Raw genomic sequence first — 24,333 nt, forward strand, 5'->3', positions numbered from 1 at the left:
AATGTCATCTATGATGACAATAACATATAGATCAAAAAACTAATAAAAGAACAAATTCATCAAATCTATCAACACTACAAGGGCATTAGTCTACCCAAAAGACATAACCAGAATATCATAATGCCTATTTTGGGTATGAAAAGTAGTCTTAGGGATATTCTCCTCCCTAATGTTTAACTTATGATACACAGATCGGAGACCAATTTTGGAGAAAAACTTAGCACCCTACAACTAATAGAACAAATCATCTATCCTTTGAAGAGTATTTTATTGTTTTCAGTCACCATATTCAACTATCGGTAATCAATACACATCTGAAGGGAACCATCTAGCTTACGTATGACTAAAACAGTTTCACCCTATAGGTACACACTAGGATGAATAAAACCCTGATCTAAGAGATCTTTTAATTGCTCCTTAAGCTCCTTCAACTCAATTAGAGTCATTCTATATGGAGGAATAGTAATTGTATGAGTGTCCAAAATAGATTAACCCCAAAATCAATTTCTCTACCCAGAGATAGAATGTAAAGAAACGTCCTCTGAGTTAGAATCTTTAACCTAGAACAAATGATAAAGACAACATTTTAAGATTAATCTATGAGCTATAAGATCCCATCAGGAGCTGGGGGAGCACCCTTTCACTCAATAACAGACTCATTAGGAAATTTAAAGATGACCTTTCGATTATGACAATCTAGAGATGTATAGCCTTAGTGCAACAAATCAATCCCCAATATAACATCAAAGTCAACAACATCTAACTCAATCAAATCCGCTATAGTCTTTTTACTATGAACAGATACACCACCCCCTATAGACTTTTAGAAATCATGAGAAAATAGTTGCAAAATGCCAATCAAGATATCACGAGATACTTCAGACTCTTGTCGGGTAGTAAGAGCATAAAGATGATTTCAACCAGTGTCAAAACTAGATTGTGAACCCTTTGGTTCGAGAGATGTAGAAGAGGCCACAGGAACCTTGTTTTCCACAGACGCAACCTTAATAACATGATAATTTCGAAGTATATGCGCTGGATTACCAAAGTTGAAGTAGCTATCCCTTACTTCATCATAAAAACCCCAATGCAAGCAACCAAAGTATCTAAAAAGAGGATATGATGGAGCCAACTAAGCCCTACTGGTCTGAGACTGAGCACTCTTTTCCCTAAAATAGTCGCCACCATGGAAATGCCTATCACCCGATGACTTTGGGTAGGGAGCACTTATCATAGAGAAGGAATGAAAACTCCACCACTTTTTCATTTGCCACTTACCACCATCCCTACCACTCTATTATTGTCCACTACCCTACTCAGAGAACATAAACTTTTTTCCCTACCTCTAACTTAACTCAGCCTGTTTTTTGTTTTCTTTCTCTACCTGTTGCATTTACATAACCAACCTGGATATATCTATGTCCTTATTTATTAAGAAAACCTTACTTTCCAAAATAACATCTCTGGACAACCCAAAAGTGAGGTTCATTATTCTTTATATCATGCTACAAACCAACTCTGGAGCCTACCGTAATAACTGGTGAAATATCAAGGAATTCTCCTTTACCTATATCTTTCATTATTTTTTATTAACAAACTCTTTTACTTTTGATTCTATCCACTCAGGAATGAAGTTATCTAGAAATACATTAGAGAAATCCTTCCACAGAGATGCCTCAACACTATCACCCCTTGACTGTTCTCATTCCTTGTACAATTAGTACTCCACATCCTTTAGCTGGTAGGAATAAAACTCCACATTTCCTCATTTGTGGCATGCACAACCTTAAAAATATTTTCTATCTCATCCAGATAAGCTTAAGTATTCTCTTTCACCCTAATACTCATAAAGGTTGAATTGTTAAACCTTATGAGTTGGTAACCGTTGTGCCCTCAAAAGAAATACACCTCGCTCAGCCTACAAAGCTACCAACTGAGCAACCGTATGAGTCGATTAAGGATACTCAACATTTACCAGGTCAGCCTAAGGGGGACTAAAGTGAACCAATGGTAATCCATAATAATTCGGAACTAGACCCATAGACTGAGTATGTATCCTATGAGTAGAGCATTCCCCATAAACATTTTCCCCAATTAGGATATAGGAATTTCTATAAACTTCATATTGTCATGCCATGATCTCAAAAGCAACAAATAGAAATTAGAGAAGATTCCTGGACTTGGACTCTAAGCTTAATATAGAACACCAGAAAGAGAAAATTCTAAAATGCGTTGTAGCCTCTCCCTTATGAGTGTACAAACCCCTAATACAGACTCTACTTGACTTGTCTTTTCGGACTCTCAATTGATGATGATCCTATGGCTCTAATGCCAATCTGAAATAACCCAAAAAAGGGCCTAGTAGTGTTGGGTCCCTCAAGCCCAATTGAGAACCTAAACCACCCCCAATACCCAAACACAATCACCCTATATCAAATACTAGATGAATTCTGAATATATATAACATAATAAAATAGAACAATCATAAATCAAATAGTGACAACCAGTGTCATCCCCAATCCAATACTAATGTCATGGATGACAACATTGTTGACATTGCCCATACCAACCCAAAGTAGTCCAACAAAGCCTCTATCTAAAATTAAAACAATACACCATTAGGACATCTGCTCGACCATAGCCTAAACAAAAGTGTAACAAATAACAAAAGTATGTAGAGAATTTCATAACATGAAGTGGGCTTACAAAAAATAGAAGCTCACCACTTTAATCTAACACATGTTGTCCCCAAATCAAATCACTGAGCAGGAGTAATATGGTTGGTTCCTACACCACGTAGGGATACAATGCCCAAATTTTGATTAGCGAGTGAATGATAACATGCACTTAGGTTAAGGATAACATAATGCAAACTTTTGAAACCAAGTAAATGACCATATGCAAGCACAACTTACATATAAATCTATAATCTATATCAAGAATGGGAACGAGGTTTAGCATGTATTTAAAACCATTATATTGTGTATGTGTATCTTACCTTCCTAGATCCACCCACGGGCTATATGGTTCTAGTCCCTGAATAGTTCCTAATTTGTCTAGTCACACGAATCAGAGATATCATAGGGCTAGGGAATTTTTGGGTACCCTTCAACCTCTATGAAATATATATATACAAGTATAACTTAGGGGATTCCCATGTATCCCATAGGTATATGTTCGCAATGACATATCCTTATGTTTTCTAACATGAGTTTCCAACGTTCGTCCATTGGACTCACACTTTCATGGTTAGCTATCACAACCCACTATTATTGCCTAATTAAATCCATATACATAACCAAACCACCAATTCTCTATATTATTGACCAAGTCCATAAGAAGTGATATTGTCATACCGAATATAGGTAGCATGCAATGTCCTTATCCAATAATTTATGAGATTCCCATGTACCCCATAGACTCCATTATAAATGTCACTTAGGGGATTCCCTTGTACCCCATGAGCTTTTTAATCTATGACATGGCCACCAAGGTCTTACCATTTATTACATTAAAACTATCTATAAAATTTATGTTCCATAACTATGTTATACCATGCAATGTTTTCAATGAATGTCCAGCTATGTAGTAAGAACATTCTTATAGGCCTTTTAGAAAACTTGTTAAGTAAATATAATTTCCAAAATAAAAACCAAGTCTTAATTGATCATACTAATGCAACCACATAGTCAAACCACCATTATCGTATGAAAACCACAAGAAAAATCATGGGGAAACATAAATCAATCATTAATAACTAAAACCCCAAACATATAATTCAAAAATAAATAATACCTGTAATTAATTCATGAAAATTAGCTATTAAAACATGAATTTAGTTGAACTAATAATGAAGGAGGAGTAACAGACCTTAGATACCAAAGAGTACGAAGAGAAACCACCCTTGAAAGCCCCAATTTATATGCTTGATTAAAACCCTAAGTGTTCTTGACCATGAGGATTTAGAAGTGTTTGAGATTTTTTTGATAGATACTTATTCCCTAATGAAGTTATAAGACATGGTTTTTAATTTGTACAATAGGAGAAATATCTAAAATTCCCTCAACTTAAAAGCTGAAAAATATACGTAGGAGGGTACGGATTCTCCCCTCCCTTGGACACGTATACACAAAATATGAGTGTTACCCATAACTCTTACCCTAGAGAGAATTGTGGAAATCACACATTGTCCTCCTTATGACTACCCTTTCCTAAATTTGTACCCATAGCATCTGAGAAGTTCCTACAAACCGTAACTAAGATAGAATCAAAGGAGGTTGACAAGATCCAACCTACGAATTGGATCTTATCACTCATACTATCTTTATATGACTTATGAGGAGTGTATACATACCCCTATCATACAAAAATGACCCCTAATTTAACAATGTCCAAAAGCATATACTTAAGAATTTTTCTAAAGATCAAAACACCGGGTATTTCAAGAAGGATGGGTAGCCTTCGCAAACCTCATTGATTTATCTAAGCCATAAATTTCTCTGCCATAGATAGTAGTACGCCAGGGACTGATGTAGGCTCTACTAGGTTCTATTCCCTCTATATTACTTAAGGACACCTTGATTCAACTTTTGATTATTATTGGTGGTGCACCATCTAATGGTACACAAACTACTAGGGAAGTAGTGCAGCCTGCAGCTATAACTCATAGAGTTAAGGTTCCTCCTATGACAGTAGTTGTTCGGTTGATGGCCACTCTGCTAGTTGTGACCTAGCCAAATATATCTGATGACGAGTAGAAGATATTATTTAAATATTTTAGGTTGGCTCTACTTTGAATTTAAGTGCTCCTGGGAAAGATGAATTTTATTTTCTTACTCCTTGTGAGGATAGGGTTCATAGATTTGACCCTAATGAGACTCATGGTATGGATTACATCAAATTCTAATTTCATTTTTACGCTCGACACTAGTGGAGAGGTTTTATAAGTTCTAGGCTAGTTGGATCTTCTTCCCTATTATGGACTAAGTTCTTATAGATGTTCTTAGAGAAGTATATGCCTTGTAGCCTTTGAGATCGACTAAGGCATTAGTTCACTAGATCCGAGAAGGTTTCTATGACATTTACTGAGTATGAAGCCTATTTCCATGAGTTGGGAAGGTATGCGACTTTTATTTTGGATACTGAGTATGATAGAGTTAACTACTTTATTAGAGGACTGAGACTCCCCATAAGGATGGCTACCCAGAATCTAGTTTTTACGGGTAGGACCTTTGTTGAGGTTCTAGATCATGCTAGAGTGATGGAGGACATATATCATGAGGGTGGTGATAAGAGGCCTAAGTACCGGGGCAGATTTGAAGAGATCCATAAAAGTTCTATATTCAAATATAGTAGTTCTCATGTTGGGTATCCTCTATATCCATCTTTTTATCCCTAGAGCTAGAATAGTTGACCAGTTTAAGTAACTTTTTGGACAACTAACAGAGGTCAATTTGGTACTAGTGGTCTCCCTTATAAGAGACGTGATCATTCTTTGATTGGTTGGTATGTAGGCTGCGCTAAATGATGTGGTTACACCGGTTCATCCAGATCTACAAGTTCTGGTATTACTCATGACTCTGGTTTTACTTGTTGAATTATGAATTATTTTTTGCAAGACCTCCCTTGTCATGGGGGATATTTGTTTTAGCATAAGGTGATACCCCTATTAGGGCGGCTTATCCCTCTGGTAGGGGTGGTTTGCAAGGTTGTAGGGATGGTTATCAGGGTTGTTGAGGTTGTACTCAGGTAGGAAGGACATTAGGTTAGTTAGATACCCATCCAGGTTATGGGCGATGTTTGTTATATGTAGTACCAACTACACCCGATGCTGAGATTTTAGATGTTGTAGTAATATGTATGATTTTATTATGTCATGAGTTTGCCCCTACGTTAGTTGATCTCGGATGCACTTAATGTTATATATTTGCTTATTATACACCATGGTTGGACTTGACTAGTAACTTATTATCTATAGTAACTTATTATATATGCCATTGCATTTATCTACTCCCATTTCTTACTCTTTAATAGTAGATAAAGTATTCAGATCATATTTTTGACAGATAGCACTGTTGATACTTATGCCGATCTTATTATTTTGCTAAGACATTTACCTTAGCCATGCCTGGCTTACCCCTAGTCACGTGGCAGGGAAGGGTTATTCGCGATCCAACATGGACTATTTCTTATATGTGTTCTAGGAAACTTACATCGAGATGCTGCAAATCTTATCATTCTTATATATGTGATACTCATGTGAAGAGTCCATCGATTAACACTGTTCCTTTTTTGTGATTTTTTTGAAGTGTTTCCTAGCGACCTGCCTGGTATTCAACCTGATCCTGAGATTGAGTTTTCTATTGAACTTGATCTTAGAACATGACCTCTTTCTATAGAAACTTACCGATTGTCTCTTGCAGAACATATGGAGCTTAATTCTCAACTTTAGGATCCTCTTTGTAAGGGTTTCATTAGACTGATTATGTCCCCATCGAGAGCTCATGCTTTGTTTATGGAGAAAAAATATGGCTGCAGGCATATGTGTATCGATTATAGAAAGCTTAATAAGATTATGGTATATAATTATTATCCTATGCGTTACATCGATGATTTGTTGAACCAACTTTAGGGTGAAACCTTGTTTTCTTGTGATTCAAGCTGAGGATATCCCAAAGGGAACTTTTAGGATGGTTTCTGCTAATTATATGTTTTTAGTAATGTCTTTTGGGATGACTAATACCCCAACTGTGCTCATGGATCTGATGTACCATGTGTTCCAACTCTATTTAGACTCCTTCATTATTGTGTTCATTGATGACATTCTTGTTTATTTGAGGAGTAGTGAGGAACATGAGCATCATTTTTGGATAGTTCTCTAGACCTTGTGAGAGTATGTGCTTTTTGCCAATTTCTCTAAGTGTGAGTTTTGGCTTGATTCATTTTCATTCTTTGGGTATGCGGTAACTAAAGCCAGTCTTATTGTGGCCCCAACTAAGATTTTGGTGATTTGTAATTAAGATAGACTATATCTTTGACTGAAGTTCATAGTTTCATTGATTTGGAAGGTTATTAAAGGCTCATTAGAGAAAGGTTTGCTACCAGTCAATTTTTCTTGAGGTTCATAGCTCTAGATAGCCTATTCATCCAAGTACACCTATAATACCCTGCATGGTTCTAAGTTAGGAAGTGAATAAGTATTCGTACGTATGAAATCTCCTATCCTGTGATTCATACTTGAGTACATAACTTATCATGAATGTCCTAGTGATAGGATAGCTTATGATTCATTAAGCATGTTCATATGAGTCACTTAAGGTATTAATAGCAAAGGGTTTTAGAATCCATCAAGTTTCAGTGTTCAATTTTGCAAGGGTAATCTTTGAAGGAGTATAACTCGATGATAATGTGGTATTTTGGCTGATTTAGAAATACCAAATTGTAGAGAATTGAATTATCTTTCCAATGATATAAATTTCACTTTAATCCAATACCCGAGCAAAAAGTTATGCCTATTTTCGTGAGAGATAGTAAACATAGGCGATTAGTTAGGAGCCGCCAAACCCAAGCATAGGCGATCACTTGGGCGTTGCCTAAGTCAATTCCAAGTGTCAAAAACACTCCGTCTTGAGTTATTTTAATGGTAATTAAGTCTTTTAATAATCCTAATACGTCCCTAAACTTAACCCTACAAAAAATATATCTTCTAAACATATTACAACCCTATTGTCATCTCAAAGCTCATCATCCAGGAGCACTAAAGGATAAAAACAACTAGGGTAGCATAATTAATCTTGAAGATCCGATTTCAAGGAAATTCCTCCGTCAATCATCAAGAATCTTCATTCTAAGGTATGCATAGTGTTCATCGACGAATTTCTTTTGTCTGTGGAGTTCAAGAATCAATCTTTATAATACAAAAGCTTGGTTGATTGTGGTGATATGATCATACCCATATTGATTCTTATTTGTTTTTCTCTTTTTCATTATAAAGTATGATTTGTATATTGTTGGGAGTTGATGATCATGTTGTTGATATTGGGTGATTCCCAAGATATAATCTTTATATATTTTTGTGAATTCATGATATCATATGAGTTGGAAACATGTAAATTTGGTTGTTCATGATGTATAATTTGGTGATTTCACCTATGCTTAAGATGTGCATGTAAGGTGTTTGATAAAATGCCTAAGGAACTATAAATTATGCAATGTAGCTAAATTGTCACTAAGTGAAGGATTCATGATATGCCCTTATGTTCTAATGACTTCTATGTTGATAATGTATCTTGTAAATGTTGTTGGAATACTCATGAACTATTATTATGAGATTATGCTATGTTTACTTGCAAATCCTACTTATGAACAAGATGTATGATAACCATGCCACCGACATGAACTTCTATGCTATTAGTATGTGTTGCCAATATAATTGTGTAACGAAAATGATATTAAGATTGTGCAAGCACTTCCATGTGATATAAAATCCTTTTCATGCAATACATTATTGATAACCACGCATAGCATGAGATCCCTACTTATGGTATTATATATTATGGACTCTACTCTAATGATCAAGTCAGTAATGTGTATTAGTTTTCTTCCATCGAGTCCTGGGGGTACTTGTACCCGAAAACTATAGCTGTGTGCCTAGATCCAAGTCATGTTTCACGATATCCGAACTCAAGCTATGATTCCATAGACTTCGGTCAGTCATATGACTCAAGAAAACCTAATGACCTTAGCCAATTGTTAGATATCAGTAACATTCCACCATTACACAGAATCAATAAGACTAAGTCATACACAATCAGTTATTCATGTCCAGTCCCTCCAGATGGGAGTAGAGGTTAGCACCGAGTGAACCCAAGGATGGGAACTCACCCGCCAGTTCAGGGTGTGATCTTAGTAGCAATCCTTGTGTTCCATAAGTACGTAGCCAGCATAGGTTGAGACATCTTAACTTGTTAGATTAGAGTTGATGAGGTGGCTTAACCTGTCAGTTTATGGTTCCCACCATTCTCATTGAGTACCCACCAGATAAGGGTCACTCACAGGCTGTCCTTACCCATGGCACGGTATTGACACCCTTTCAGTCGGGGCAAAGATTGGACCCCAGCTTAGCCATAATGGCATACATGGGGCATGATGGTTAGACACTACTTCCCACATTTTCAGTATCAGTCTCAGTAAAAGAACTTAGGACGTTCTTCAGATTTCAGTACATACAGGACTGTCAGATACAGTCATATATGTTATCAGTTTTAGTATAAGTCCCAGTAAATAACTCAGGGCATTCTTCCGATTTCTGTATATACAGGACTGTCAGACACGGTCATACATGTTATCAGTTTTAGTATCAATCATGAAAGTTATTAGTAAACCATGTATTGGCTTACAGGTAATGCTATCACGTATTTATGGTCCCAGTTTCTATATATGTGTGTTTGGACTCCCACGTTCATATTAGTCAGTCAGTGTTGTTCATTATGAAACCCTTTATGTTCAGCCTACCTTCCTCATATACTCCGTACTCCAGTTGTACTAATGTATTTGCGCTATGGTGCTTTCTTTTCATGTTACACAATAGGTTCCGAGACACGAGCTCAAGCCCAGCAATAGCGGTAGCATTCCAGTGGCAGAGACACAGTAATTCCTCATTGATTCGAGGACAATATGATTTGACACATTTTCATCAATTTTGTTTTATGGAGTTAGTTGGAGACATGTTCCTTCAACTCCTTATTCAGGCAGTTTAGAGTCTTTCAGATCTACTTTTAGATTTATGTTCAAATTTACATTTATATTGAGTTGTTTTGGGTATTTTTACCCACATGGTTTTATTCAGTTGAACCTTATGGCCTTACAATTCTATGTATTCCACATTATTATATCATGATTTGTAGTATACATGTATATATATCAGTCATGGGTTAGCTTGTGGTCCCTCGAGGTCATGAGCACCATGTAGCATTCCGGTTTAGCAAATTAGGGTGTTACAACATCTAAGATGTATAGATATTTAAGAAAACATTACTGGTAGGATGTTATGAAGAGAGATATAGCATACTTTGTGGTTCATTACCTATGTTGTTAGTAGGTTAAGGCCGAGCATCAATGTCTCAGATTATTAACTAAGCGATTTCCCATTCTCGAGTAGAAATAGGAATGGATTACTATGGGCTTCATTAGTTATTTGCCTTATAGTTCCCATGGTCTTTATTTTATTTGGGTTATCATTGATTGTTTGACCAAGTCAGCGTATTTCAATCCTATTGATATGACTTTTATTGCTAAAAGATTAGCCCACATTTATATGCGGGAGATGGTTTATTTGAATGAAGTGTCCATTAATACCATATCAGATCATGGTTTTGTATTTACTTCCTAATTTTGGAGATCATTCTAAGAAGAGTTGGGTACTCTAGTGGATTTGAGTACAACTTTTCATCCACAAATAGATTATCTGCTCAAGTAGATTATTCAGGTTCTTGAGAATATTCTCTGAGTCTATGTTATGGATTTTGGAGGATAGTGGGATAAACACTTAGCATTGGCAGAGTTCGTGAACAATAACAATTTTTATTTGAGTATTGAGATGGTGCCTTATAAGGCTTTGTATGGCAGGAGATGTCTTTCTCCGATATAATGGTTTGACACTTCTGATGTGAGACCTTGTGGTACATATTTTCTTCAATACTCATTTGATAGATTCAGGGTGATTTAGGATAAGCTGAGAACAGTGTAGAGTAGGCAGAACACCTAGGCCGACTATAGGCTTAATGCTTTGAAATTAATATTTGGTAATCGTGTGTTCCTTCATGTTTCCCCCATGAAAGTTGTGATCAGGTTTTAAAAGTAGGTTAAGATCATCCCTTGATATATTTGTCCTTTTAAGATTCTTCATGCAGCTGGTGATGTGGCCTATGAGATAGCCTTGCCCCCAGATTATGCTGTTGTTCATTTGGTTTTCTATGTCTCTATGTTGTGAAACTATATTCATGATCTGTCCTATGTACTTTGGTGGGAAACAGTCTATTTTGATGAGCAATTGACCTGTGTGGAAAAGCTCGTACTTATTTTAGATAGTGATATGAGGTAGTAACGTACTAGAGAGATTCTGGTAGATAAGGTTTAATAGAATTACCACCAAGTAGATGAGGCTACTCGAAAGATTGAGAGTGCAATGCTAGCCTAGTATCATCACATATTTGAGTCTTTATTTTCTTTCTTCATCTAACTTTCGGCGATGAAAGTTCCTTAATATTGGATGTTGTAATTACCCTTTAGGTCATTTCTTCGAATTTTGCTTATTTTCGCTTTAAGAGGTTTGCCATAGCTACCCAAGTTATTTATAACTTGCTGGAATAGATAGTTTGGTTACAAGGTAGTTTTTTTGTTTTTTCGAACTATTTCCCTTTTTATAAGTCTTCGCTATTTCTAAAATGAGAAAAAATCTATAAAATGATATCAGATATAAATTCTGACTCACTAGTAGTTCCAAAATATTATTTTTGGTTTGGTACACCTATGTTTTTGGTTCCCTATATCCAAACTCATTTCGACCTATTGGTTGAAAAGTTGATAAATTGGAAATTTAGGTGTGGAGCCCACATTTGGTAAAAACAACCTCAGATGGAAAATCCGACTTTGCCAATATGTCTGGAATATGGAAATCAGCATGGTTGCATATTTTGATTAATCATAATGGATGCAGGGTGCATCCCGAGGCATTGGCCGAAAATTTGAATTTATTCGAAGTTTAAGCCGTCATCTGGTGTAGCAAAAGTATCGCAATTTCAGAAACTTTGAATTTATTCAAAGTTTAAACTATCTTATTCTTGGGAAGGGGCATTTAAATGCCCTTTTAGTGGAGAATCGGGTATTTTCTCTTTTTCTTTGAGTTTCATAAAAACTATAAGGGTGTGTAGTCCACAAATTGAGTCTTGTGTGTTTATTAGGGGCTTGAATTACTTGCATATTTGTGATTAGCATCGAATATAAGGTATGAATTATTCATTACTAAAGTTGCATTCTTGACAATTTGAATAAAAAACCCACATGACTTGATGCTTGATTTTTGCCTAAATAAGATTAATTGGCACCTATTTCTTAAGGTACATAACTCCCTAATAGTATTTGAACAATGGGTTCGTCTAGGAAACTCATTTCCCATATGTGAGACCCACTTGCGGGTTTTTGGTTTTGTTTTTGACCCAAAGAAAAATGGTACAATATGGGTATTGATATTCTCATAATAATTTATAGATTGTTTTTTGACAGTGTAGCTCGTTGAAGAAGTTCCAAGGAAAGGAAAAGCAAAGATTGTTGGTTTGTGAGCTATATTTATATTAGAGGTATCTTGATAAGATTAGGCAGGGTTTTAGGTGTTGAAATTGAAGATGGAAAAGTTTTGATTAGTTGGGCCATATAGGCTATTGAACTGGTAGAGTGTGGTACTTGACTTATAGTCAAGACCTTTGGTTAGTTGGATTTATTATCCCATTAATAGTATGAGAATTCTCCTATTGATCTAGTTAAACTGGAGTGACCTTGTCAATCATGTAAAATTGTCAGTTGACCTTAGTTGTGCATAGTTGTGGATATGTCCCTTGTTGCTCGGGTGAATTAAGAGTAATACTTCAGGAAGGATTTCACCATAGGACTAGTGTGGAATGATAAACCTTTAAGTATTTATTTAAATAGATTAGCTTAGTTCCAGGTATAAGTTAGACTTGGTGAGGAATTTGGGTTATAATAAATTAAACATAACCCACCATATGCTTCGACTTTGCAGTTTAATAAAAGACCAAGATAATTTTTAAACACATAGAATATGCCCCGAGTAATATGATGGTTAACCCCGTTATATGTTTTATTTATTATGATAGTAGTTTAAATGGTATGCATGATTGGTTGCTAGATTATTGATGATTCTTGGATATCAATGAATTGTCTTATATATTGAATCCATGAATATGGTATCACTTATATCATTAACAAAATACCATGTGGGTCTAGGATTATTCTATTACTCTTATTATGTTAAAGCCTCATGACTAAATAATGTTAAGATCCTATTTTGCTAATAATGTAATCATGCTAATAAGGAGTGGCTATCGAAGATAAACTATGACACCCTGATTCGCTGAACCGGAATGATACACAGTGCTCATGACCCCGAGGGACCACAAGCTTATCCATGACTGATATCTATACCTGTACACTGCAAATCATGTTATAATAATGCGGAATACATAGAACTATAAGACCATAAGGTTCAACTGAATAAAATCATATAGGTGAAAATACCCAAAACAACTCAATCTAAATGTAAATCTTAACATAAATCTGAAAGCCTCTAAAATATCAAAATAAGAAGTTGAAGGAACATGTCTCCAACTAACTCTGTAAAACTAAACTGAAGAAATAAATAAATTAATCAAATTATATTGTCCTCGAATCAATGATGCTCACTGTGTCTCTGTGAATAGAATGCTACCGCTACTGCTGGGCTAGAGCTCGTGCCTCGAAACCTATTGTGTAACATGAAAACAAAGCACCATAGCGCAAATGCGTTAGTACAACTGGAGTACTAGCATACGAGGAAGGTAGGCTAAACATAAAGGGTTTCATGCATGAACAACATTGACTGACTAATAAGAACTTGGGAGTGCAAACACATATATATAGAAACTAGGACCATGAATACGTGATAGCATGACCTGTAATCTAATACATGGTTTACTGATAACTGTCATGACTAATACTGAAACTGATAACATGGATGAGTGTATCTTATAGTCCTGTATAAACCAAAATCTGAAGAACGTGCTAAGTTCTTTTACTGAGACTGATACTGAAAATATGGGAAGTATTGTTTAAACAACATGCCCCATGTATGCAGTTATGGCTCTGCTGGGGTGCAATCTCTACCCCGACTGGAGGGGTGTCAATACCGTGCCATGGGTAAGGACAGCCTGTAACTGACCCTTATCTGGAGGGTACTCAATGAGAATGGTGGGAACCCTAAAATAACCGGTTAAGCCACCTCATCAACCCTAATCTGACGGGTTAAGATGTCTCAACCTACGCTGGCTACATAGTTCTGGAACACAACGATGACTACTAAGAATCACACCCTAAATTGGCAGATGAGTTCCTATCCTTGGGTTTACTCGGTGCTAACCTCTACTCCTATCTGGAGGGACTGGACATGAATAACCGATTGTGCATGACTTAATCTTACCGAATTCCGTTGACTGGTGGAATGTTACTGATATCTGACAACTGACTAAGATCATGAGGTTTTCCTGTGTCACATGACTGACTGAAGTCTATGCAATATTAGCTTGAGTTTGGATATCGTGAAACATGACATGGATCTAGGCACACAGCTATAGTTTTTGGGTACAAGTACCCCCAGAACTCGTTGAAAGGAAACTGACACACATGATTGACTTGATCATAAGAGTAGAGTCCATAATTTATAATATCATAAGTAGGGATCTCATACTAAGCATGGTTATCAACAATATATTGCATGGAAGGGATTTCATATCACATGGAAGTACTTGCACAATCTTAGTATCATGTTCATTGTATAATCATATTGGCAACACATACCAATAGCATGGAAGTTCATCTGGATTGCATTGTTATCATACATCTTGTTCATAAGTAGGATTTGTAAGTAAACATGGCATAATTTCATAAGAATAGTTCATGAGTATTCTACCAACATTTACAAGGCGCATTATCAACATAGAAGTCATTGGAACGTAAGGGCATATCATGAATCCTTCACTTAGTCACAATTTAGCTATATTGCACGATTTGTAGTTTCTTGGGAATTTTTTCAAACACCTTAAATGCACATCTTAATCATAGGTTAAATCATCAAATTATACATCATGAACAACCAAATTTACATTTTTCCAACTCAAATGATAACATAAAATTCAATAAAATATATAAAGATTCCATCTTGGGAATCACCCAATATCAACTACATGATCATCAACACCCAACATAATAGAAATCATATTTTATTATGAAAAGAGGGTTTGTGAGCTTTATGGATGAAAGTGATCTATAAATCAACTCATGCATACCTTAGAAGGAAGATTCTTGATTATTGACGGAGGAATTTCCTTGTAATCGGATCTTCAAGCCTAGTTACGCAACCCTAGTTATTTTTATCTTTTAGTGCTCTTGGATGATGAGATTTGAGATGATAATAGAGTTTTAATATGTTTAGAAGCTATATATTTTGTAGGGTTAAGTTTAGGTACATGTAAGGAGTGTTAAAAGACTTAATTACCCTTAAAATAACTCAAAACGGAGTGTTTTTGGCACCTGGAACTGACTTAGGTGGCGTCTAAGTGATTTACTAAGCTAGGTTGGGTGGTGCCTAACCACTCGCCTATGCTTGGATTGGCCGGCGCCTAACCAATCGCCTATCCTTATCGTCTCTCAAGAAAATATTCATAACTTTTCGCTCGGGTATTAGATTAAGGCAAAATTGGTATCGTTGGACAAATAATTTGATTCTCTACAATTTAGTGGGTTTAAATCAGATAAAATACCATATTATCATCTATTTGTACTCATTCAAAGATGACCTTTGCAAAATCAAACACTAAAACTCGATAGATTCAAAAACTCTTAGCTTGTATTACCTTAAGGGACTCATATGAACATGCTTAATGCATCATAAGCTATCCTATGACTAGGATATTCATTGTAAGTCATATACTCATGTATGAATCACAGGATAGGAGATTTCATACATAGGAATAATTATTTACTTCCTAGCTTAGAAATATGCGGGGCATTACAATATCTCCCCCTTGGGAACATTAATCATCGAATGAGAATTTACTGAGAAGGGATACAAGACAATAGAACCTGAACTGAACATGAAGAACTGAAACTTGATCCCATGGCTGACATGCCAAACATACTGAACTCGTGCATATCTTATGGACAGACAACTGACATATGAATTCATGACTGATTATGAAACTAATTTCGCCATGAGACTGATTTTGCCAAAGAACCTTGACTAGAGAGACTTATTTGTTCCTTAATCTATGAGTCTGATAATCTAAGATTTTTATTGGAATCTCTTCATAGGAGAGGCTATTCTGAACGTCGATGCTCTGAATAGAGAAAACAACTGCTGGGTCACCTATGCACTTCTTTATTAAAGAGACATGAAACACTAGAAGGACTGAGGCTAGATCTGAAGGCAACTTAAGCTCATAAGCTACCTTGCCAAAGCGACAAAGAAATCTGATGGGAATGACATACTGGGGACTGAGTTTCCCTTTCTTGCCGAACCTCTTCACTCCCTTCATGGGAGAGATCTTAAGATAGACATAGTCATTGACCTTGAACTCTAGATCTTTTCTATGAACATCTGCATTGGATTTCTGTCAGCGTTGAGCAGCCCGGAGTCTCTCTTTGATCAACTGAACTTTCTCTAAGGCGTCAAATACTAAGTCAGGACCTATGATTGAGGCCTCATTAACTTTGAACCAACCAATTGGAGATCTACATCTCCTACAATAGAGAGCTTCGAATGGAGCCATCTGAATACTAGAATGATAGCTATTGTTGTATGCAAACCCAATCAAAGGAAAGTGGTCGTCCTAACTTCCCTTGAAGTCAATTGCACACACCCTTAGCATATCTTCAAGAGTCTGAATGGTCCTCTCTGCTTGACCATCTGTCTGAGGATGAAATGCTATGCTGAGATGGACTTAGGTACCGAGACCCTTTTAGAATACTTTCCAAAAATGAGAAGTGAACTGGGTACCTTTATCTGAGATGATAGATAGTGGAACACTGTGTAACCTAACTAACTCCTTGATATATGGTTTGGCATAATCCTTGGTGGAATATGAAGTACGAACAGGAAGGAAATGAGCTGACTTGGTCATTCTATCAATAATAACCCAGACTAAATCATGTTGATGACGAGTTCTAGGCAAAGCCATCACGAAGTCTATGTTAACTTCTTCCCACTTCTAAGTAGGAATGGTAAACTCTTTCATGGAACCACTAGGTTTCTGATGCTCTATCTTAACCTGCTGATATGTAGAGCACTTAGCCACAAACTCTGCAATATCTCTCTTCATACCACTACACTAATAGATCTACCGTATGTCGCGGTACATCTTAGTGGCCCCTGGATGAATAGTGTATCATGCACGATGCGCTTCTGCAAAAATTCGCTGCCTCAATTCATCTACACCTGGAACACATGGACGACCCTAAAAACGAAGAACACCATCTCCCTCTTGGGAGAAAACCTCAACTTTCTAATTCTGAACTTACTCTTTGAGCTTGACAAGGCTAGGATCCCTGTATTTTTTCTCTTTCACCTCGGAATCTAGAGATGACTCTGAACTACTACGAACACATGCACCACCCTTTGAAGAATCGACTATGGAAACGCCTAGTCAGGCAAGATGATGGATCTCCTGAGCCATCTTTTTCTTACTATCCTCAACGTGAGAAAGACTACCCATGGAGAGTCGACTGAGAGCATCGGCAACTACATTGGCCTTGGTTTGATGATAAAGAACACTCTTGTCATAATCCTTCAAGAGCTCTAACCACCTTCTCTATCGAAGATTGAGATCTTTCTGGGAAAAGACATACTGGAGTCTTTTATGGTCTGTGAAGACATCTACATAAACTCCATAGATATAATGCCTCCAAATCTTAAAGGAAAAAACTACCGCTGTTAACTCAAGATCATGAGTAGGATAATTTTTCACATGTGGCTTTAACTTTCTAGAGGCGTAGGATATGACCTTACCATGATGCATGAGGAAACAACCTAAACCCAGTATGGATGCATCACAATAGACTACAAAACCATCTGAACCATCTAGAATAGCTAGAACTAGAGTGGAGGTCAGTCTAGTCTTCAACTCTTGAAAGCTCTTCTTGCATGAATCTGTCCACTGAAACTTAGTATTCTTCTAAGTCAATCTGGACATGGGAGATGAAATAAAAGAAAATCCCAAGACAAACCGTCTATAATAGCCAGCCAAACCCAAGAAACTTCTAATATATGATGGAAATACGGGTCTGGGCCAGTTTCTTACTACCTTAATTTTCTAAGGATCTACTGTAATTCCATCATTGAAAACAATATGGCCAAGGAATGCTACTAATCTTAGCCAAAATTTGCAGTTGATGAACTTAGCGAATAACTGGTGATCCCTGAGAGTCTGAAGAACAATCCTAAGATAGTCTACATGATTACGCTCTGTGCAAGAATAGACAAAAATATCATCTATAAAGACTATGACAAACATGTCTAAGTACTACTTGAACAAACAGTTAATCAAATTCATAAAAGATGTAGAGGCATTGGTAAGACCAAATGACATGACTAAAAATTCAAAGTGACCATACCGAGTACGGAAAGCTATCTTCTAAGTGTCATATTCTCTATCTCTGAGCTGGTTATAGCCTGATCTGAGGTCTATCATGAAGAAGTAACTGGCACCCTGAAGTTTGTCAAATAGAGCATAAATCCTGGGAAGAGGATATCTGTTCTGGATTATGACCTTGTTGATTTGACGGTAATCAATACTAATCCTAAGAAAACTATCTTTCTTACGCACAAATAATACTAGCGCACCCCATGGGGAAACGCTGGGTCTGATGAATCCCTTATCTAAGAGATCCTTCAGCTGATCTTTCAATTCTTTGAGTACTGTTGATGCCATTCTGTATAGAGGAATAGAAATAGGTTGAGTATCCAAAAGAAGGTCTATGCCAAAGTCTATTTCCCTTTTGGGAGGAATGCCTAGAAGATCTTCGGGAAAGACATCTGAGTATTCATTAACACCAAAGACTATTTTGAGGTTCAGATATTTAGATATGAGATCTTTCGGATATTTAGATATGGGATCTTTAACATGCATGATATGATACACACACCTCTTAGATATCATTCTCCTTGCCTGAAGGTACGAACCAAATTGACCCCTTAATGCTGAATGCTACCCTTCCACTCTAGGACAAGCACATTTGGGAACTCAAACTAAACTATCCTATTTCTACGGTCGACTATGGGATAGTAAGAATAAAGCCAATCCATACCGAGAGTGACATCAAAATTAGTCATCTCTAACTCCACAAAATCTGTTGATGTGGATTTTTGAGATATCATAACCGGGTAGTTCCTCTATACCCGCCGGGCTATGATGGTTTTACCCACTAGGGTAAAGATTGAGAAGGGCGCAGCTAGATTTCAGGACTGATTCCAAAGTTACCTACTATGTATGGAGTAACAAAAGACAAAGATGCACCTGGGTCTAGCAAAGCATAAACATGAACATGGAAAATCTATAACGTACCAGTAATGAAATCAGTAGAATTTTCTTGATCCTACTGGGACTGAAGAGCATAGAGTCTATTTGGGCGTTGCCCACTGGTAGCACTGGAATTAGCACCATGCTGGTTCAGCGACTGGACTGAGCTGTAGAATGATTTTGCTGACCTTGAAGACTTGACTGCAAACACTTTCTAATCCTGTGGCCTGGCTTTCCACAACCAAAATAGACATCACTACCGGCTCTGCAAAATGCCCTTGTGGTTCTTACCATAAGTCCAACAAAGGGGATTTGTTTGGGCATTGCTAACACTTTCCTGAGATTTAGAGCCTGACGCTTTTTCTCTATTGCCGTCTCTGAACTTTGGCACTAGCGCTGGCAGAGGAAGGAGCTGGAACGACTGACTTAGAGCAAAACTGTGAACGGCTTCCTCCATCTGACTTGGGGTGAGCAAAGTGGAAATTACCTGACCTTGTTCTCTTGTTCTGCCTCTCCCTAGTCTTAAACTTCTACTCTTCTACTTGCTGGGCATGGGTCATGACTCTGGGTGAGGTCATATCATCGATCAGTATCGCAGACCTATACTTATTTACCACACTATCATTGACCCCTGACACAAACTTGCTCATCTTAGCTCTATTGTCTGCAACCATATGAGGAGCATACCTGGATAGCAGATTAAATCTGAGAAAATACTCCCTAACTGTCATATTCCCCTACCTGATGTTGATGAACTCAAGAACTTTGGCTTCCCTCATCTCTTGGGGAAACAATCTATCTAAGAAAGTCGTGACAAATTTCGCCCACTCAGACTTTCACTATTTGTACAAGTCATGAGCAACATCCTATAACTGGTAGGTGGCTAAGTCAGCTCTCTCAATAGAAGTAACACCCATGATGTCAATGACCTTCTAGACTTGGTCAATTAACTCCCGAGGGTTCTCATCAGACTTAGACCCATGGAAAGATGGAGGGTTCATCTGGGTGATGTCCCAAACCCTAGCTGCTTTGGGATTGGCGAATAGATTGGCTGGAATAACCGGTGGCCGTTCAGTCTGTGCAGCTATGGATTGACCAAGTGTGGTAAATTCCGCTCTAAATTCCGTATGGGAAACATGTTCGCCCAAAGGATGTTCGGGCTGAGGAGCTGGCTAGTTTCTTCGATTTGAGGCCATGGTCTGGAATAAGAGAAGAATGGATTAGACTGAGACTTTAACTTGTAATTATGTTCACTAGTATGACATGAAGAATAAAGAAAGGGGACTGTTCCTAAAAAATCTTATAGCCTCCCGCACATAAATGTGGCGCGCAACACACCTATGTACAAGACTCTACTAGATGTGGGTTTAAGACTTCCTAGGACTGTATTGAACACTAGATTCTAATACCAAGTTTGTAACACCCCAATTCACTTAACCCGAATACTACATGATTCTCATGACCCCGAGGGACCACAAGCTAACCTATGACTGATATCTGTACCTGTACACTGCGAATCATGATATAATAATATAGAATACTAGAACTCTAAGGCCATAAGGTTCAACTGAATAAAATTATATGGGAGAAAATACCCAAAATAGCTCAATCTGAACGTAAATCTGAACATAAATTTGAACATAAATCTTAAAGCGTCTAACCTATATGAATAATGATTTGAAGGAATATGTCTCCAACTAACTCCTTAAAATTGAACTGAAGAAATAAATAAATGAATCAAATCATGTTGTCCTTGAATCAATGAGGACTCACTGTGTCTCTACAACTGGAAAGCTACTGCTACTGCTGGGCTTGAGCTCAAATCTCAGAACCTATGGTATAACGTGTAAAAAAGCACCATAGCGCAAATATGTCAGTACAACTGGAGTACTAAGTATACGAGGAAGGTTGGATGAACATAAAGGGTTTCATGCATGAACAACACTGACTGACTAATATGAACATGGGAGTACAAAAAGACATATATAGAAACTTCCACCGTGAATACGTGATAGCATGACTTGTAAGCTAATACATGGTTTACTGATAACTGTCATGACTGATACTGAAAATGATAACATGGACGACTGTATCTGACAGTACTGTATATATCGAAATCTAAAGAACACCCTAAGTTTTTTTACTGAGACTGATACTAAAACTGTAGGAAGTAGTGTTTAACCGACATACCCCATATATGCCGTTATAGCAAAGCTAGGGTCCAATTGATGCCCCGACTGGAGAGGTGTCAATACCATACCATGGGTTAGGACAACCTGTGAGTGACCCTTATCTGGTAGGTACTCAATGTGAATGGTGGGAACCCTAAACTGATAAGTTAAGCCACCTCGTTAACCCTAATTTGATGGGTTAAGATGGCTCAACCTACGCTAGCTACGTAGTTCTGGAACACAAGGATGACTACTAAGAATTACACCCTGAACTGGCGGGTGAGTTTCCATCCTTGCGTTCACTCAGTGCTAACCTATACTCCCATCTGGAGAGACTGTACATGAAGAATTGACTGAGCATGACTTAATCTCACTGAATTCTGTTGACTGGCAGAATGTTACTGATATCTTACGACTGACTAAGATCATGAGGTTTTTCTGTGTCACATGACTGACTGAAGTCTATGGAATCATAGCTTGAGTTCGGATATCTTGAATCATGACATGGATCTAGGCAGACAACAATAGTTTTTGGGTAAAAGTACCCCCAGGACTCGATGGAAGAAAACTGACACACATGAATCACTTGATCATAAGAGTAGAGTCCATAATTTATAATATCATAAGTAGGGATCTCATACTAAGAATGGTTATCAACAATGTATTACATGGAAAGGATTTCATATCACATATATGTACTTGCATAATTTTAATATCATGTTCATTGCATAATCATATTGGCAACACATACCAATAGCATAAAATTTTATGTGGGTTGCATAGTTATCATACATCTTGTTCATAAGTAGGATTTGCAAGTAAACATAGCATAATATCATAAGAATATTTTTATGAGTATTCCAACAATATTTACAAGGCACATTATCAACATACAAGTCATTGGAACGTAATGGCATATATTGAATCCTTCACTTAGTCACAATTTAGCTATATTTCATGATTTCTAGTTTCTTACGAATTTTATCAAACCACTTACATGCACATCTTAATCATAGGTTAAATCATCAAATTATACATCATGAACAACAAAATTTACATTTTTCCAACTCAAATGATATCATGAAATTCAAAAAAATATATAAAGATTCCATCTTGGGAATCACCCAATATCAACAACATGATCATCAACACCCAACATTATAGAAATCATATTTTATAATGTAAAGAGGGTTTTGGAGCTTTATGGATGAAAGGGATCCATAAATCAACTCACGCATACCTTAGAAGAAAGATTCTTGATGATTGATGGAGGAATTTCTTTGAAATCGGATCTTCAAGATTATTTATGCAATCCCAGTTGTTTTTCTCTTTTAGTGCTCTTAGATGATGAGCTTTGAGATGATAATAGGATTGTAATATGTGTAGAAGCTATATATTTTGTAGGGTTAAGTTTAGCGACGTGTAAGGAGTATTAACAGACTTAACTACCCTTAAAATAACTCAAAACAGAGTGTTTTTGGCACCTGTAATTGACTTAGGTGGCGCCGAAGTTATTGCCTAAGCTAGGTTAGGCGGCGCCTAACCAATCGCCTATTCTTGGGTTGGGCTGCGCCTAACAAATTGCCTATCATTACTGTCTCTCATGAAAATAGGCATAACTTTTAGTTCGGGTATTGGATTAAGGAAAAATTGGTATCGTTGGAATGCTAATTCGATTATCTACAATTTGGTGAGTCTAAATCAGCCAAAAATACAATATTAACATCGACTTATACTCATTCAAAGATGACCCTTACAAAATAAAACATTAAAAATTGATGGATTCAAAAATTCTTAGCTTTTAATACCTTAAGTGACTCACATGAACAAGCTTAATTCATCATAAGCTATCCTATCACTAGGATATTCATTGTAAGTCATGTACTCAAGTATGAATCACAGGATAGGAGAATTCATATGTAGGAATACTTATTCACTTCCTAGCTTAGAAACAAGTGGGGTATTGCATAAACGATGGCTTGTATTTGAAAATGCTAATGATTATACTATTCTTGAAGATAAACTATGGCTTGTAATTGAAAATAATAATGATTATATTGTGCTTGGTAAAGTATTAAGTGTTCATACCATATCAATATACTTTTTCATGCTCCGAGTATTATATTGTGTTGATAATGAATGATGATGAACATATATTGATGATATGATTAATTTTAATGTTATGATAAATATTGATGTTCAGATGAATATTGATGGTATGGTGAATATTAATGATATGATCATGCCTGATAAGTATGGAGGATATATTGATTATATGATGATGCCCGATATGTTCGGAGGATATATTGATTATATGATGATGCCCGATAAGTTTGGAAGATATATTGGTGATATGATAATCCATATATAAGGGAAGGTGCAGAGCTCAATGACGATGTCAGAAGCAAAATCCTCAACTCTAAATACAATGCGATCTGGTAAGTATGGAAGATATAGTAATGATATAATGATGTCCGGATAGTTCGAAAGATATATTTATGAAGATGCCCGGTAAGTTTTGAGGATATAGTGATGATATTATGATCATGAGAAGTTTGGAGGATATATTGATGATATGATGATGGTTGGTAAGTCGAAAGGATATATTGATGATATGATCATGCCCGGTAGGTCTGGTGGACTTTATGATGATATGTATGGTATGCATCTAAATATGTGTTATGTGTGTGATAATGCTTTTATCTGATTATAACGTATATACTTTAAGGGTATTATGTTATTCTTGGTGTTATTGTTTATAGTTCTTTACTGCTAATAACTTGTTAAGCGGTGTAGATCTTGCTTGTACTAAATAGTAAGTA

The sequence above is a fragment of the Capsicum annuum genome, unplaced genomic scaffold (genome assembly GCF_002878395.1).
Source record: "Capsicum annuum cultivar UCD-10X-F1 unplaced genomic scaffold, UCD10Xv1.1 ctg5425, whole genome shotgun sequence".
Classification (NCBI taxonomy): domain Eukaryota; kingdom Viridiplantae; phylum Streptophyta; class Magnoliopsida; order Solanales; family Solanaceae; genus Capsicum; species Capsicum annuum.